The following is a 17,253-nucleotide window of genomic DNA, read 5'->3' on the forward strand; positions in this document are numbered from 1 at the left end:
AGGCTCAATAATCCCATTTCTCTCAACCACTCCTTATAATACTTATTCCCTAGACCCTTCACCAGCTTCATTGCCCTTCTTTGACGTGCTCCTGTATCTCAATTTCTTTCTCCTATTGAAGGTCCCTAGACTGAACACAGTTTTTGAGGTGCAGCCTCACCAGAGCTGTTTACAGGGGGACAAGCACTTTCCCAGTCCTGCTGTGGCCTCCCTGGCCCCACTGTTTCTGATACAAGCCAAGATGCTGTTGGACTTCTTGGCCATATGCAGCATGGTTCAACATTCACCACTTGTTATCTCAGCATAATGATGATAGTTTTCTGAAAAACAAGATACTGGGCCATTTTGTATTGGGATTGTCTTCTACCCATATGTCCATGCATAAAAAAAAAGGTAAAACAAAGAAGAGAAAGGTTATACTTTGGCATGTATTAGAATGATTCACACAGAAGGACAATAGGTAACTACTGTGGCTTAAGTTTGATTCTTGTTTTATTTCAAGAAGTTGGCACTCCAAATGAAGGTTTGCAACAAAATAACAGTAGAACTCACCGTATTAAATGATTACAGCAATCTATACCAAAACCTCATCAAATCTATTTTCACTTCTAAAGTTGGTCCAGCTAAAACTGATTTTGTAATTTTCTAAGATTCCTGTACTGTTGTCATCTTAATTAAAGCTACTTTTCTTTGTAGGTTGCCAGAGGTCTGAAAGCCTGAACAAAGGTATATCATTTCATCAGTAAATGTACATTAAGCCCAGTTTTTCTGGAACTGTCAATACCATTTGCATACACAGAAAAGCATAGCTGTACAGTACTTTGTGAGAAAACCCAAGCAGAAAAATGGCAATCCTGACAGCAGTCAAGGAGCCACAGAAATAATTAGAGGCTGCATTTGGAATAGCATATGAGTCTAGAAGCTATTTTAGAAAGCTGGAATTGTAAAAGTAGGACATGGAAAAATGTATTCAGTCATTCAGTTTCCCTTTGTTGATGCAAGATTGTTGCCTATGGCTATCTTTATTTTAGGGCTTTATGGCTATCTTTATTTTAGGGCTACTTTGAATTTCTTGGTGCTGAAAAACTACATATGAGTTCCAGCACAGACTTCTCTTTTTACAATATTTCCAAACCTCTTTGCACTGTGGCTTTCTGAGAAGTTGTATTTGTTGATGGAAGTGAAAAGTGCAGAGGTAGCAATGAACATGGAAGCAATAATGACATTAGCTACCACTTCACAGAATGAAGTGGTAGCATTCCCCCAAATGATCAGTTCATTGCTCTTTTCTTCTCCATGTTTCTAATGCAGATAATGAATAAAACTGGTTCCAGGAGCTACCCTATTGTGCCCCACTGCATGCTTTTCTCCACCATAAAAAGTAATGGTTAAATCCTATCCTTTTCTTTCTACACTTTAACCAACCTTCAATGCATAAAACAAACTTTTACTAATCCTATGTCAATACAGGAATTTTTTGTTAGTTTGTTTTTTCTTAACAGCTTTTGGTGAGATCAAAGGCTTTTTGAAAATACAAACACATTGGACCAACTTTATCTTATTAGTACCTATGTTTATTGGCATTCTTAAAGAACTGCAGCAGGTGAGAAACAGAGGATTTCTCTTTACAGAAGATATTGTAGAATCATAGAATCATAGAATATCCTGAGTTGGAAGGGACCCACAAGAATCATCGAATCCAACTCCTTGGTCCCCAAAGCACCACCCAAAAAATCAGACCATGTGTCTGAGAGTGTTGTCCAAATGCTTCTTGAATACCAGCCGTCCTGGTGCTGACCACTTCCCTTGGAAGCCTGTTCCAGTGCCTGACTATTGTCTCAGTGAAGAACCTTTTCCTGATATCCAGCCTGAACTGTCCATCACAGCTTCAAGTCCTTTTCTCAGGTCCTATCACTGGTCACCAGAGAGCAGAGACCAGCACCTGCCCCTCCACTCCCCCTCATGAGCCATTGCGGCTGTAGGCCACAATGAGGCCTACCCTCAGTCTGCTCTTCTCCAGGCTGAAGATACACTGAATCTTTCCCAACAAACTGCATGTATCAATGTGTTCAAAGTTTTTTTTTTGTTTTTATTTTTATTACAGATGTGACCATCCTATCAGGAATAGAAGTTGGAACTATTGCTCTCTAATAGCCATGATCTTAGCTAGATCTCCTTCCACAGACATGAATCACCTTGACAACCTGCCTGTCCTGTAAGCACTGTGTTCTCATAACTACAGAATCATAGAATCTTAGCATCATAGAATCAAAGCATCATAGAATCATAAGATAGTTTGTGTTGGAAGGGACTTTAGCACCAACCACCATGACATGGGTAGGAATACCTTCCACTAGATCATGTTTGCCAAAGCTCCATCCTACATGGCCTTGAACACTTGGTAAAATATCATCTGATCCTGGTTACTGATGAACATCTATTTTTTTTCAAACATATCCTGTTCATTGCTCAGAAATCATTACATTTCTCTGACCTGTGTGTTATTGAGCTTATCTGCTATGGTCTTACCATAACTGACGTTTTTTTACAATTTTGCCTCCATGTGGTCCCATCAGACCTCATGCTTTTGATATGCTTAGAGAAAGTTTTACTATCAGTACGAGGTATGAGCATATCTTGCCAGGTGCTCTTCAAATTCTGTTCAAGTTTTTTTTTTTTTTTTTTATTTTTTTTTTATTTCCTGATTACATATGAGTTCTGTTTTTTTCTTGACTCTGCAGATCTTCATAATTGGAATGATTTTCATTTCTTATATATTGACCTTTTCTCTGTGATAATCTTCTTAACTTTCCTTCTGGACTGCTGTCCTAATGTAGGATTTTGAGGTCTTTTAGTTATTTTGCTTTCCTTTTTAATTTGACATTCATTTTAATTGGACTTCCAGTGAAACCTTTTCTAAGTAGTGTTCAAGATGTCTGGTGGTTTCTTCTCTCTCTCTTTTTTATTTTTACCCCTGGATTTACTAATTTACTAATTGCTTTGTAAAGTTTTCTTCCTCTCTGGAAACTAAAAAATCACATTCTGGATATTATTTTTATTTTATTTTATTTTTTTACACATGTTCTCCTCCCCTTAAACCTCTTTTTTTTTTTTTTTTTTTTTAAAAAAAAAAAGGTGCTACTACTACAGGTCATATCTCTCAATAATACCTCACAAAATGGGTTGTCTTGCACTGTTTAAGACCAAATTCAGAACATGATCTTTTCCTGTGTATTCTAAGACTCTACTCAAGAAAATAAATCATTCATCATTTCCAAAATGTTTATATTTGCACCTCAGCATATTCAGGCACTTATCAGATTCCTAGATAGGTAATAAGAACCTCTCCCAAATACAGAACTCACTACCATTGTCCTGATCAGGATATAGTTCCATGCTAGCTCTACATTTTTACCAATTACATAAAATTTCCACCTAAAAGGACTAATGATTTTCCTTTTTTAACTTAGCACTTTATTGTTGTTTAAGCTTCATGTTACTCTTCACATATTGTCACTCTTCCTCATAGTCTAGCTTTCCTGTGAAGCTGGAAACCTGGTGACACATCTTCCTTCCAACAAGTCTCTGAGATAACTGGGCTGGTATTTTGATTCCAAACATTTATTATCTTATTTTGCAGGCTCCCAGCATGGTTGTGGAAGGATTAACAAGTATTGCACCTATTTCACAACTTAGCATCACAAATGCCATGTACACGTATGTGTACATATGATGAAGATGATGATGATGATGATGTAATCGTAACAAGAATGTCATTAATTTCCCTTCTCACTTTTAAGGACACACTCAGAATTACCCATCCAATTATGCAGACTGTGTCAGCTGCTCTTGTGCAGCATCTGTTTTTCTTTTAACTGATGATTTAAATAATTCTTTATGGGCTTTTTAGGTTTAGTTTATTTTTTAACCATTATGAGTAAGACGCAGCTGGTTTGTTTCTGTTCATGTTCCTCCTGTCAAAAGAGCTTCTACACTTCTTAACATACCTGAAACCCTTCTGTCTATTCAACCCTCTTCAACATTCAGTTCCTCCAAATATCAAGACTCTAGTCTTCTACCTCTGTGTAGAATTAAATGGGTTTGCAGAGTTCAAGGAGAGTTCTTCAGCTAAAGAAAAATAAGCTTGAAAAAAGAATGAAAGCAGTTGTGGTTAAAAGTGGACAAAGCAGTAGATTGTCACATTAAGAAAAGTGGAAGTTTCTTGAAGCCTTGAAGTCTCATAATGACCTTCAGTGCAGTAAGCATGAGTCAGAGAAATACCCATGAAAAGCTGATGTTATACTTAAATGGCTGGTCTAACTAGATTATTCTAAACCCAGGAGTTTTAAGAGTATCAGAAATGAGAACAATGGCATCTTTTCAACAGATTATTATTATTATTTTTTTTATTTATACCACAGAAAGCATCTCTTTGAAGCCCATATTCACAGTCTTTGTTTAGTGGTGCCCTCAATTCCCAAACTATGTAATGTTGAAAATATTTTCCTGAAAATGTCAAAAAATATTATTCCAAATTCCTGTCTTTCACAGTCATCATTAGTATATTTTTTCCTGTCCTTAAGATACGTGGTTTATGGAAGAAGTTTATACAAACCTTTCACTGATTCAAATTTCAGTTTTAAAGCAGTATTAAGCAGCAAGTTAAAAACAAACAAGCAAGAAAACAAACAACAACAAGAAAACTAAAAACAACAAAAATAAACAGATGAAAGTCTTAAAGAGTACTCCTTTGTTCTGTGGCAATATAAAAAGGTAACTAACTTCTCAATATTGCTTGGAAAAAAAGTTGAAAGGGGAGAAAATGTATGTTTAAACTTGGGAATGATTTTATTTGATTGACATGTAAAATACAGTCTAAATTCTAAAGAACTTGTTAGGCTACAAGCACAACTAGGAATTGAATTCATTTCTGTGTTCTGTCATATCTCTAGGAAAATCATATGTTCATTCTTATATAAGCAGGAAGATGAAGAAAGCACTTGTTTAAGAAAGTTGGAAAAAAACAGGTTCAGCCATTTTATTGTTATTATTATTATGTGTAAGTATAAAAATAATTCATCATCATATTGTTCCTAAATGATATATCCCTTATATACATAGCAGTTGCTCTTGAGAGAAACTGAAAACAAAAATTACATACACTTATCAGTCCTCTCACCCCCAAAGTGAGTCAGTATATTTCCATTTTTATGAGTTACCACAGGTGTTTTTTTTGTTTTGTTTTTGTTTGTTTTAGTGTGCTATGAATTTACCTTCTATAAGTTCACATATTTCACATATTTTGCTATTTTGTAGGTCTAGATTAACCCTTGATCTCTTTGCTTTTGATTCCTTTGAGCCCTCTTTGTCCAACTTACTATAGGGAAATATTAGGTTTCTAAGAAGTAAAGTAGAATAGATTGTAATGTTAGATAATTCTTAAAAGTATTAATGTTATTTTTTAAAGCCACACTCAATAGGTCTTTGGCCACTATCATTTTAGTCTTGTTTAGTAAAGTAACTATCATTGCTTGCCTCATAGACATTCAAGTAAAAAGTCCCATTTAGAACTAAGCCCAGCAGAAGAAAAGTCTAATTTTCAGAGTTAATATTTGCAACTTTCAGTGAAAGCAGTGAGTTCTGCATACTTAACACATCATCAGGATCCATTAGGTACGTTCGTCACACTATCCAAGTTGTCTCTTTCTGACACTTATACCTTTTAAATTTATCATTGCAAAGATTATAGTATTTTCTTTGTATTACAAAGATTTTTTCTGACCCCAGGAAATGGTTTTGCACCAGAAGCTAAAGTGAACTTGAAATTTCTTGTGAAGGTTGAACTGTTCAGAAAATGTTTTTGTTGCTTTCAGGATTGCATCATGGCAATGATGATGGCTCAGACAAGCCCTTCAGTCACTGTTTATTCAGTTCATTTTTGTCACAATTTTGTCACTACCTACTTTTGTAGGTAGTTTTGGACAAGCTGCCCATATGAAGACAACCAAAATCCCATGTTAACTATATCTACTCACTCTCTACTATTTTTAACTTAATGTTTTATTTATTTTATTTTTATTTTTTTTACCAACTAAATCAGAGTGGACACAACAGAAGTTAGCATGGTTTTCATCAGCATTATAAATTCAGCTCGGGATAATGTTCATTAGGCTATGCTGTTGTCATCCTGGACTGTGAATGATTCTCAGTGGCACTGACAGTAGCATGCAGATATCTTAAGTGACCCACAGCCCAACTGAGATGAGAGCTACCAAAAAATATAGACATGCCTTCTTGAACCACAGCTGAAAAGTCTGGAGAGGAGCCACTTCTGGTTTAGAAAATCTATGTTTAATGGAGTTACCTGCTGGAAAAATACTAGGATTCAGAATGAAGATGGGAATGTTTAGGGAAAGAGGTTGGATTCCACTGTTAGCCTTTAAAGTTGTTTTACATGCAAACACAAGATGCCTCACAACCTTGCTCCACTGGGCTCCCTTAAGGACTGAGAGTTGGCAATATCGACCAAGATACTACATCCTTCCAGTCATCCAGGTGGGTGAGAATGTTGACATGAATGTCAACACGTATCAACTCCCTCAACTCCCACTAGAGCTTCTTGGAATTTTCAGTCCACTTTCTTGTGAGACAGCAGGAATGCTAAAAAGGTGTAAGTGCTCCCCTTCTAAGGGCCCCAGATTCCACCACCTTTACTCAGGCTAGTCAGTACTCTACCATGAATAATATGAGTGATTTCCATGTGACAGGGTAATTCAGTGCCAATGAACATTGTGGATTTTAGTCTTCTTATAATTTTTCTCATCTCCTATTCTTCTAACTTAATGTCCACTTCTGACAGGTTACAAGGAAACTTGTACCAATGTATCTTTATGTCACTCAGGAGCAAGGACAGCAAATCAAAATCCAGTCTAGGTTGTTTTTTCGTGTGTTTGATTGTTGTTTGGTTTAGTTTGGTTTCATTTTTGTTTGTTTGTTTTGCTTTTTAAATTAATTTTATGTCTAATCTCAGTCAAGTAATATTTGCCATTGCAGAGAGAGTCCATCACTGAATGTTCCCATGATTAATTTTCTTTCAACCCATAAAGACAAACAAGATTTGATTTTCTGGTATACTCATTTTTGCAGACCGGTGTGTCCAAATTCTTCAATTTCTCTATTCAGATACTGTTTCCTTGGAAACAGCAGCCCACATGCTTCATATGGCTTAATGTATGTTCTACCAATTGAGAAACAGGAAATGAAAACAAGCATTATTTAATGATTTGTTAATGTTTAAATATACAGGTAATTACTTTAGTAGTTTTTTCTTACTTCTATCTCATAGCCTACACATTGAGGAATCATTGAGAAGATGACTATCAAAGAAATTATATAATTAGGAGTCAGGCCAGTAGGTTTGTTTGAAGAAAACATAACCATGAAATCAGTACTGCAAGATTCAAATTTACTGATGAAATCCTCAAGATGGTTTAATATTGAGCAAATCTGTAAGTCTGTGGTAGTTCAGGAAACAAGTGATGAAGAAAAGTTTCAGAAATGTTTTCAATTGTTTTGCTCCTAGAAGAGATTCCTGAGAAAAGATTGGGGGGATTCTACATCACATACATAATGTGTCTGGACAAATCGAACAAAAAGTAGAGTTGCTTTATATGCATAAAGGGTGCTTGCTCATGATTTCTTAGTATAATACCAACATTTTTCCTAATATTTTTAAAGCTCTTCTTTTATGTCTATTCTACTTGCCTTGACTACTATATACAGTTTTTAGAGTAGAATTACATGACTTTCCCACCAAAATCAGCCAAGCAAAAAACAACTTATGTCAGTCAAAACATCCCCTGCCAGATCCTAGAATCAAAACATAGAAAGACAACAAAAATCCATCCTGAGTCCTTTATATAACTCTTATCTCATTCTTCATCTTCTTTTCAGAATAAAGGCTATTTATTACATTTCCTCAAATACTTTAAGGTGCTAATCCAAAAGAAAAACAGACTCTCAGAACTCACAGTAAATTTTAGAAATTTAGTGACAGCTAAAAAGAGTTGGAATAAAGACAAAAGTAATTCACTCTGGTAATAATGGAATATGGAGCTTTTTATTACCTATCACAGGTCACTGTTCTACTTCCAGCTGAGTGTAGTAGTAGCCCTAGAGTGTTACTTTCTGACAGCTATTTAATGATCTATATAAAATGAGTTGCTCAACTGCATTTTCTAGTTCCTAGGTATATGAATATACACTTTGATAAGATTTGGCACCATTTTGACAAGTCATACTTGAGAGGCCAGGGAATGAATGTGACATATCTTGACCCAAGAATGTCTCTTCCAGATTAGAGCTGAGGTAAATAAGTAGAGAAGCTTGAATTAGGAGACCCTGTATTGATTTTGTTCAGTGATGACTTTAGTCTCTAGAATTCTTGATATCAAATTTCTCACCAACTTTAATTTAATTTGGAAGTCATTTCAAGAAATTGATTTTCTCTTCGTAAGTGATTACATTTTATCATTTGGGAACAGGGAAGGCTGGAGGTGGGAGATACTGTTAGTTGTTTTTTAAAAGATACTTTTGTCCAGGTGAGTATTCAGGCTCTCAGTTGATACCTATTCCATCAGGGTGAAAGTTTGTTATTATCAAGAAGCAAAAATCTCAAAGTGTTTGCACCTCCAACCCCAAAGGGTTAAAATTCAGGTTAAGTTCAGATTTTTGCAAAAACATTCAACAAAACAATGAAATTCTTAATGATGAACTAAGCCCTTAATTGTAGCAGGTACTGATGGTGCAAACAGAGGATATTCCAGACATAGCCAAACTCAAAGCTTTATGGATGGGACATAATTAATTTTGGGTTTAAAGGTCATAGCAATCTAAGGGACAGTTTTCCAAAGAAGACGTAAAGCAGGTGATATTCAAAATTCAACTGGACATAACCTCAAACAACCTTCTTTGAGCAGTGGAATTAAACAAGACAGTCTCCTGAGATCTCTTCCCATCTCAGCTATTCTGTGGTTTGTGATTTTTTATGTGGTATCTATATCCAGTGCACTACTGTACCAAAGCAATAAGAGAAGGAAAGGGAAAGTATTATCTTTCTCCAGCAATGGTAGATGCAGTTATAATATAGAGACAGATCTGTGAATTAGTTAGCCTTAGCTGATCATGAAATGCCTTACTTGGCAAAACACTTGCTTTGTCCATTTTGAGGAGTAGCTTAATCCTGTTCCAAAAGTTTTGAGGAGTTTGAGGAGTAGCTTAGTCCTGTTCCAAAGGAGGTATTTTTTCCTAAAAATAGAAATAATGCTTCTGACACATGGATAATTTTAGACAATTCCAGAGAATGGCGACGAAGCCGGTGAGGGGTCTGGAGAACAAGTCCTACGAGGAGCGGCTGAAGGAGCTGGGATTGTTCAGCCTGGAGAAGAGGAGGCTCAGGGGTGACCTTATCGCTCTCTACAGGTACCTTAAAGGAGGCTGTAGTGAGGTGGGGGTTGGTCTGTTCTCCCACATGCCTGGTGACAGGACGAGGGGGAATGGGCTTAAGTTGCGCCAGGGGAGTTTTAGGTTGGATCTTAGGAAGAACTTCTTTACTGAAAGGGTTGTTAGACACTGGGACAGGCTGCCCAGGGAAGTGGTGGAGTCACCATCCCTGGAAGTCTTTAAAAGACGTTTAGATGTAGAGCTTAGGGATATGGTTTAGTGGGGACTGTTAGTGTTAGGTCAGAGGTTGGACTCGATGATCTTGAGGTCTCTTCCAACCTAGAAATTCTGTGATTCTGTGAAAAGCTAGACACCCATAGGCTTGAACACAGGTTATTTTCAAGCAAAGGTAATGAAATGCTTTGACCACCAATTATCCCTCACCTATATTTTCACTGCTTTCATAGGGAGCCTAATTAGACAAGCTTTGCCTCTGTTTTTGTGTCCCACTACTTCCTGTACAGAACTAAAGGGCAAGTCTTAACTCGCACAATCCCACTCAAGTCCATAAATAAAAGTTCATAATTTTGTCCTAACTAGAGTACATACATATGTGACATCAAAAGTATGCATGAATGTATGTACGTATACATGTGCACAGTATGAATTTAAAATAGTTTTAGAAGTTATAGGTCAAATAAAAAATCTTTAGGTGTAGGCATGCAATTGTAATTTCTCAGTCACATTTGATAGCAGGTTTGTATTTATATGCTTCTCCCCACCACCACCCCTCCCCCCCCCCCCAAAAAAAAAAAGTGGAAAAAATCCCCAAAGCCCTCATTTGTTTACCAAATTTTGTGAAGTCCCGGGCTCTTTTAATGATTACTGCATGCCAGACTGAAACAGAAATGTCAGCTAGCCAGCATAAATGGAAAACAAGATTATACCATTTCCTCATAACCCTGCGAAGGTGTGACACCAAAGTAATGCTTTTACATTTTATGAACATTGGCTGTGTGATAGTTAGGTATGACAATCCTTTAGATACGTGGTCTAACTGCAAACATTCTCATTTTTCTATTTCCACCTCCTGATCTGCTCTCACATCTGCAAGCCAAGGTATGCCTGCTCAGAACCTGTTAATACTGTGCCCAGCATTTTGTCTGGTGTTTGGTATTTGTTTGTTTTTGGAACAGCAAATTTGCAAAATATTTTTTGCAGAAACAGCTCAGAAAGAAAAACTGCAAATGAACAAAAGGGAAAGGGGGAAGAAAGCTCCTGATGCTACCACTTGTGTATTGGCAGTTGTCCTAGGATGCAGAATTTCTGTCTGAAATTGCCAGCTGGAATTTTCAGAAGAAAAATGAAAACTGTGGCATGCTGACCAGACATATAGAAAAGAGACACGCTGATATGCCCTTTGGAAACAAAGCAAACAAAATAGGAGGGAAATTGTTTCAGTATTTTGCCCTTTAAAAGAAAAAAAGAAAAGAAGATTTGAACATTACAAAAAAAAGATATAACTATCAGAAATGTAATGTCATCAACCTCTTTCAGTATTAGGATCATGAAAAATACTGGAGCAGGAAAGGGGAGAGGGAACAGTAGAAATACGTAATGCCTTTACCACAAAATATTTTGGTCTGTGATCACTGGCAGTATGTTCTCAAAACTTTTTTTTTTTTTTTTGGTCTTTTTTTTTTTTTCTCCCTGTCTGTTCTGCTGCTTCTAAAAACACCTAGATGGCAAGTACAAACTGCTGAAGTAGTTGGAGAACAGACCAATGCTAAGCTTTCAGAAGTGGCAGTTTCAGTTTGGTTTCACTGATTCTGTTGAACTAACTGTGAGAAGCTGAAGCAAATAATAAAAGCACCTGTTCATAGACTATTAAAACAGCTTAAAGAAAGGCACTTGTGAAGAGCATGATAGTGTCCTGCCTAATACAGGTGAAGAGCTGGTAACACTAATCAGGCCCTGGAGGTCCACTGTTTATACCTCATCTCTTTTATTTTGCTCCTTCTCTTCATACTTGTTGGCTGTGGCAAATTCATGAAATTACTTTGAATCCATTACTTTGTCATTTGAAAGGCAATTTTCATCCTATCTAAGGGTTTAAAGGTATGTTGTTCAAATATGCAGATTACAATAATGACTGTGTTTTGCCAGTTTCTGTATCCAGCAGAAGCAATGAATATTACTACCAATATTCATTCATTTATTTTGATGCAATTTGAAATGTCTGCCTTAGGTTCCAGGTATCTTTATAGCAATTAAAATGTGCAATCATAAACATGGAAATTCACATAGAACACAGATACAATCAAAGCTGCCCAGATAAAGCAAAGCTAACTATTTCTGCATAGCGATGCCCCCCATTTGAATATTAAGACATCCACTGCAATGTTACATCCTGAGATGCAATGCAAATTCTTCTAGGAAATTAAGAAAAGTCTATAATAGATTTCACAAAGATTTGAATGGGATTCCACGTGTGTGTTGAGAAATTATTTTTATGTCTGTCCTGTGGTATAATAAAAACATGATGAGCTGCATTCTGATTCAGGAGGAGAGCTGAAACCAGTAGTCAAAATATGCATCAACAAATCCCTTTAATTTTAAAACAGGTGCTCTTATTTTATGTTGGGTGTTTTCTTCCTCTCTCCCCACCCCCCACCCCCTTTTTTTTGTTTGTTTGTTTGTTTAAAACATTTTTAGTGATTATAGTTGAAATTATGTTACAGGGGGAAGTTGACTTAGACAATGATGTCCCAAGATTTTAGAACTTTTTATATTAAAACAATACTTGAAAATTCTGTCTGGGAGCTAAGACACGTCCAGTAGAAACCACACACCGTGGGAGCAGTGCTGAACTCATTCTTCCCTAACTTCTATTTATACTTCTGTTTCTCAGTCAACTTTTAATACAATTATATTTGTACTTTGCTGAATAAATTTAAGCTTAAGATATCCAAATCATCACAGAAAATTAACTATACCCTTGTGATGCACCTTCCCAAAATAAAATTAAATCTCAGATTTTTCACAAGCTGCTGTGTTGAGCGGCTCTCTCTGAGTAAAGGGAGGCTGTTGAACAGGTTGCTCTTTTAAGCATAAAGGTCTTAATTCAGTTGCTCACCTACTGTCATAGAAATGTCATGGGTCTTCAAGAATTTTATGTGGACTGACTGACATGGGAGAAAACTAAAGTATCTCAAAGCTTTCCCTGGTGGCAGCCAGGACTTCGGCTCATGTCTCAGTTTATCTCCAGTGCTGTTAAGCAAGCTGGTGTGCAGGAAACTGAATCAAGCCCAAATCAGTTCAGAGTTTATCTTGACAGCATTTACGACAAGCAACTTATGTGCTCCCAGCCCCAGAAAAAGGTGGAAACATGAAAACTCTCTGCTGGGAATAACACTCAGGTTATGTTTGGGAGAGTGCTCGCAACCTTGGGCCAAAACTTTGCCAGGGAACTGCCTCATACTTCATTGGTACATGTAGCTCTCTCCCAGTGTTTAACTTTAACACTCCCCTTCCAAAATTCATTTAGATGTTGAGCATGTGGTCAGGCTGCTGACAGAGTGCTGTGAGGGCTGCACCCTGTGAGGGATCCAGGGCCCTTCCCAACACCCCACCCAGGATCAGGGCAGCCAGAAGCACTAGGACCTGTAAGTCTAGGACATGGGCTCAAGGGTGGGCCTGGCTCTGCAAGGGCCTCGGTTGGGCAGGACAGGGCTGTGGGGAGCTGGAGATGGGCCCTGCTGCGGCCTTGCTGGGGCATGTATTGATGGCCACAGGGGCTGACATGGGGTCCTGCAACATGGGAAGGGTGGGGGAGTCCTGAGGGAGACAGGCCTGTGGGGAACAAGGCCTGTGGGGTTGCTCTCAGGTCCCTGGCAGCGACCTTTTCAGCATCAATATCATTATGGACTTTGAGAGACTCTAAGCAGTGGGAGATTGCAGAGTAGCTCATAATGGGGAGGAGTAATGCCTTTACCGAAGGCAAATGGTAGTATTTAAAGTCTTTAATGTAATATTAGAGAACATCTACAAGGAAATTAGACAAGCAGTTAAACAGTAAAGAATAGTAAAGTTGAGCATTCAGCTATTCTGAATGCTATTCGGCTATTCTTCTGAGAAGTAAGGCTAAAACCAGGATTGCAACTCTGGACTTTCAGAGAGACAACTTCAACCTCTTCCGGGAACTGTTTGGGAACTCATGGGCTAGGTTGCTAGAAGGCAAGGGTGCATGTGAGAGCTGGACTACGTTTAAGCAGCACTTCTTCCAAGCTTAGGATTGGTGCATCCCTAAGAGTAGGAAATCAGGGAAGGGGGACAGGAAACCTGTGTGGATGAGCAAGAAGCTCATCGATAAGATCAAAAGGAAGAGGAAGGTTTATGAAATATGGAAAAAGGGCCTGTCCTCTTGGGAGGAGTATAGAAGTGTTGTCAAGGCCTGCAGGGACGCGACAAGGAAGGCTAAAGCCCACCTAGAGATGAGGCTTGTGAAAGATATAAAAGATAATAAGAAGGGTTTTTTTTAAAAAATATGTAAACACTAAAAGGAAGACTAGGGATAATGTGGGTCCCTTGCTGAACGAGGGGGGTGTCCTGGTAACAGGAGACGCTGAGAAGGCAGAGATACTGAATGCTTTCTTTGCTTCAGTCTTTGCTTCAGGGACTCTCCCACAGGACTCCTCGACCCTGGAGGGAGGAGAAAGAGCCTGAGAAGTGGGGATCTCCCCCCTTGTTGACAAGGGAGTGGTTCGGAAGTGTCTGAGTGGGCTCAACGCACACAAATCCATGGGTCCCAATGGGATGCATCCACATGTCCTAAGGGAGTTGGCAGAGGTGATTGCTGAACCGCTCTCTATCATCTTTGAAAGGTCTTGGAGAACAGGAGAGGTGCCTGAAGATTGGAGGATAGCCAATGTCACTCGGGTCTTCAAGAAGGGCAAGAAGGAGGATCCGGGAAACTAGAGGCCAGTTGGTCTCACCTCTGTCCCTGGAAAGGTGTTGGAACAGCTTGTTCTGGATGCCATCTCCAAGCAATTGGAAGATAAGGTTATGAGGAGTAGTCAGCATGGATTCACCAAGGGGAAGGCATGCTCGACCAACCTTGTTGCCTTCTATGATGGCATCACCAGCTGGGTAGATGAGGGGAGAGCAGTGGATGTCATCTACCTCGACTTTAGCAAGACTTTTGATACTGTCTCCTATGACATCAGCAAAGCTGAGAAAGTGTGGGATAGAGGAGTGGACTGTAAGGTGGGTTGAGAACTGGCTGACTGGCTGAGCTCAGAGGGTGGTGATTGGTAGTGCAGAGTCCGCTTGGAGACCTGTGACTAGTGGTGTTCCCCAGGGGTCGGTGCTGGGTCCAGTCTTGTTCAACATCTTGATCGACGACCTTGATGAGGGAATAGTGTCTGCCCACAGCAAGTATGCTGATGACACAAAGCTGGGAGGAGTGGCTGACATGCCAGAAGGCTGTGCTGCCATTCAGCCAGACCTGGACTGGCTGGAGAGATGGGCAGGAAGAAACCAAATGAGGTTTAGTAAGAGCACGTGTAAAGTCCTGCGCCTGGGAAGGAACAACCTGAAGTCTCAGTACAGGCTGTGGGACGACCTGCTGGAGAGAAGCTCTGATGAAAAGGACATGGGGGTCCTGGTGGACGACAGGTTGACCATGAGCCAGCAGTGTGCCCTGGTGGCAAAGAGGGCCAATGGGATCCTGGCATGCATTCAAAGGAGGGTGGCCAGAAGGTCAAGGGATATGATCCTCCCCCTCTATTCTGCCCTGCTCAGGCCTCACCTAGAGTACTGTGTCCAGTTCTGGGATCTCTGATACAAAAAAAGACAGGGGTCTCCTGGAAAGAGTCCAGTGGTGGGCCACAAAGATGATACAGGGCCTGGAGCATCTTCCTTATGAGGAAAGGCTGAGAGACCTGGGTCTGTTCATCCTGGAGAAGAGAAGACTGAGAGGGGATCTCATCAATGTGTATAAATACCTGAGGTGTGGGAGACAAAAGGATTGGGCCAACCTCTTTTCAGTGGTTTGCGGGGACAGGACAAGGAGTAATGGTCATAAGATAGAGCACAGGAAGTTCCGCACTGACATGCGAAAGAACTTCTTCACGGTGAGGATGATGGAGCATTGGAACAGGCTGCCATGGGAGGTTGTGGAGTCTCCTTCTCTGGAGATATTTAAGGCCTGTCTGGACGCCTACCTGGGCAGCCTGCTCTAAGGAACCTGCTTTGACAGGGGGGTTGGACCCAATGATCTTTTAGGGTCCCTTCCAACGCCTTCAGTTCTGCGATTCTGTGATTCTGAATTCATGGATGAGGTCTGAGCTCAGAACAAGGCAGTCCTGGAAGTGAGGACTGGTGGCTACCAGCAAAGCCCTTTCAATGTCTCCACTTTTGCACACAGCCCTGCCTCTGTACAGTCAGCAGTAGTTTGCCCATCAGTATCCAAAGTCAAAAGCATTTTATATACTAATATTAAAATGAATGTTAAATTACACCAGAAACCCATTTACTTTCAGGGCTAACACTGATAAATTTACTGTGAAGAGCACACAGAGTAATGTGCAGTACAGTATGTTGCCTACTTTCTGAGGGCCTGGCTAATGGGGAAACATGCCCTGTGTTGCTTTTTATTTCCAACACCCAGCTGTAAGGAGGCAGAAATTTAAAATTAAAAATAACCTTTCAGCTGATTCCTTGCATAATTGCTATCTTGTTTTGTTAATACTGTGGCTGAATTATAACTTGCTGAAGCCCTTGAGATTTGCATGCTGGTTTATCAGCCTGAATTTGCATTGACATGCTTTTCAGTCAAGTGAGTAACTAAATCCTATGGCCTTGAGTGAGCCTGGCAGTATTTGCATAGAAAATCAGAGGAAGATTAGGGAGAATGACTATATACTGTCTCCATAAATAGATTCAATACTGCAAATGTGCACATCTTAAAATACTGCTGAATTTCTTTGGACTGTAGCTGACATACCAGCAATGATTTGAAAAAGCAATACAATAAAAATAGGTGAAAGACAGACAAAACTCTGCTGCAATGCCAGGCAGCCTTTCACTGGGGATGTTGGAAATGGCCAGGTCTCACTGGACTAGCACTCATGCATGAACATGAACAGACTACAGCAGCCATTTCACCTGAAAGGTTGCTTATCATTTTCTGTTCACAGCCCAGTAAAATTAGAACTTTGCATTATTGTGGAGCAGATCTATATAAAGCCTAAACTTCTCAGTTTCCCCAGAGTGTGTTTTATATACTTTTTATGTATGTGTTGTTTTTTTTTTTTACCTTGAAACAAACAAACAAGCAAACAAACAACACCAACAAAAAAACCACGTACACACACAAGAAAAAAAATAGTTCATTTTGTAAAGGTCTCATCCTAGCTGGCAAAGGGGTTGATAATACCAGCCTATAGTGTTAGGTTTTTCTTCTGTTTATTATGAAAGATTTGGAAAAAAACATTTTGAGTTAAAACATGTATTTCATTCTTAGTAATCTTCTGAATGAGGCTTATTATCACCAAACAGAAATAGACCTGTTCCAGATGGTTTTAGCCAGTGTTAATTGCTTTGCAAGGACCTTCAAGAAGCATCATAGAGGAGAACTATTGAATTAGTTCCCCTTCAGGTAACTATCTTGAGACAATTTTTATTTATTTTTCCTCATGCTCTAATCTATCACAAGGTACTGTATACCTAATTTTGCTTAATGTTACTAAAGATGTTTTGAAGTCTGAGCATCAGTTAAGTAAGTTATATCCATAAATCTAAAACTCCATT

At 39.0% G+C, this 17,253-nt stretch overlaps 2 long non-coding RNA genes across 3 annotated transcripts in view; both read right to left on the reverse strand.

The window, feature by feature from the left end:
* The window catches only part of LOC137857015 (uncharacterized), a 345,336-nt gene that overhangs the window by 209,993 nt on the left and 118,090 nt on the right, over positions 1-17,253 (reverse strand). The gene's annotated exons all lie outside the window — the stretch shown is intronic.
* LOC137857010 (uncharacterized) overlaps positions 1-17,253 on the reverse strand; it is a 35,395-nt gene that overhangs the window by 10,987 nt on the left and 7,155 nt on the right. Inside the window, exon 2 of one of the 2 annotated variants that reach the window (XR_011096924.1) lies at positions 4,008-4,143. The exons of the other annotated variant lie outside the window; for it this stretch is intronic. This is a non-coding gene — a long non-coding RNA (uncharacterized lncRNA). The remainder of the gene's footprint in view (positions 1-4,007; positions 4,144-17,253) is intronic. 2 annotated transcript variants of the gene reach the window in all.

Source organism: Anas acuta, chromosome 5, assembly GCF_963932015.1.
Source record: "Anas acuta chromosome 5, bAnaAcu1.1, whole genome shotgun sequence".
NCBI lineage: Eukaryota > Metazoa > Chordata > Aves > Anseriformes > Anatidae > Anas > Anas acuta.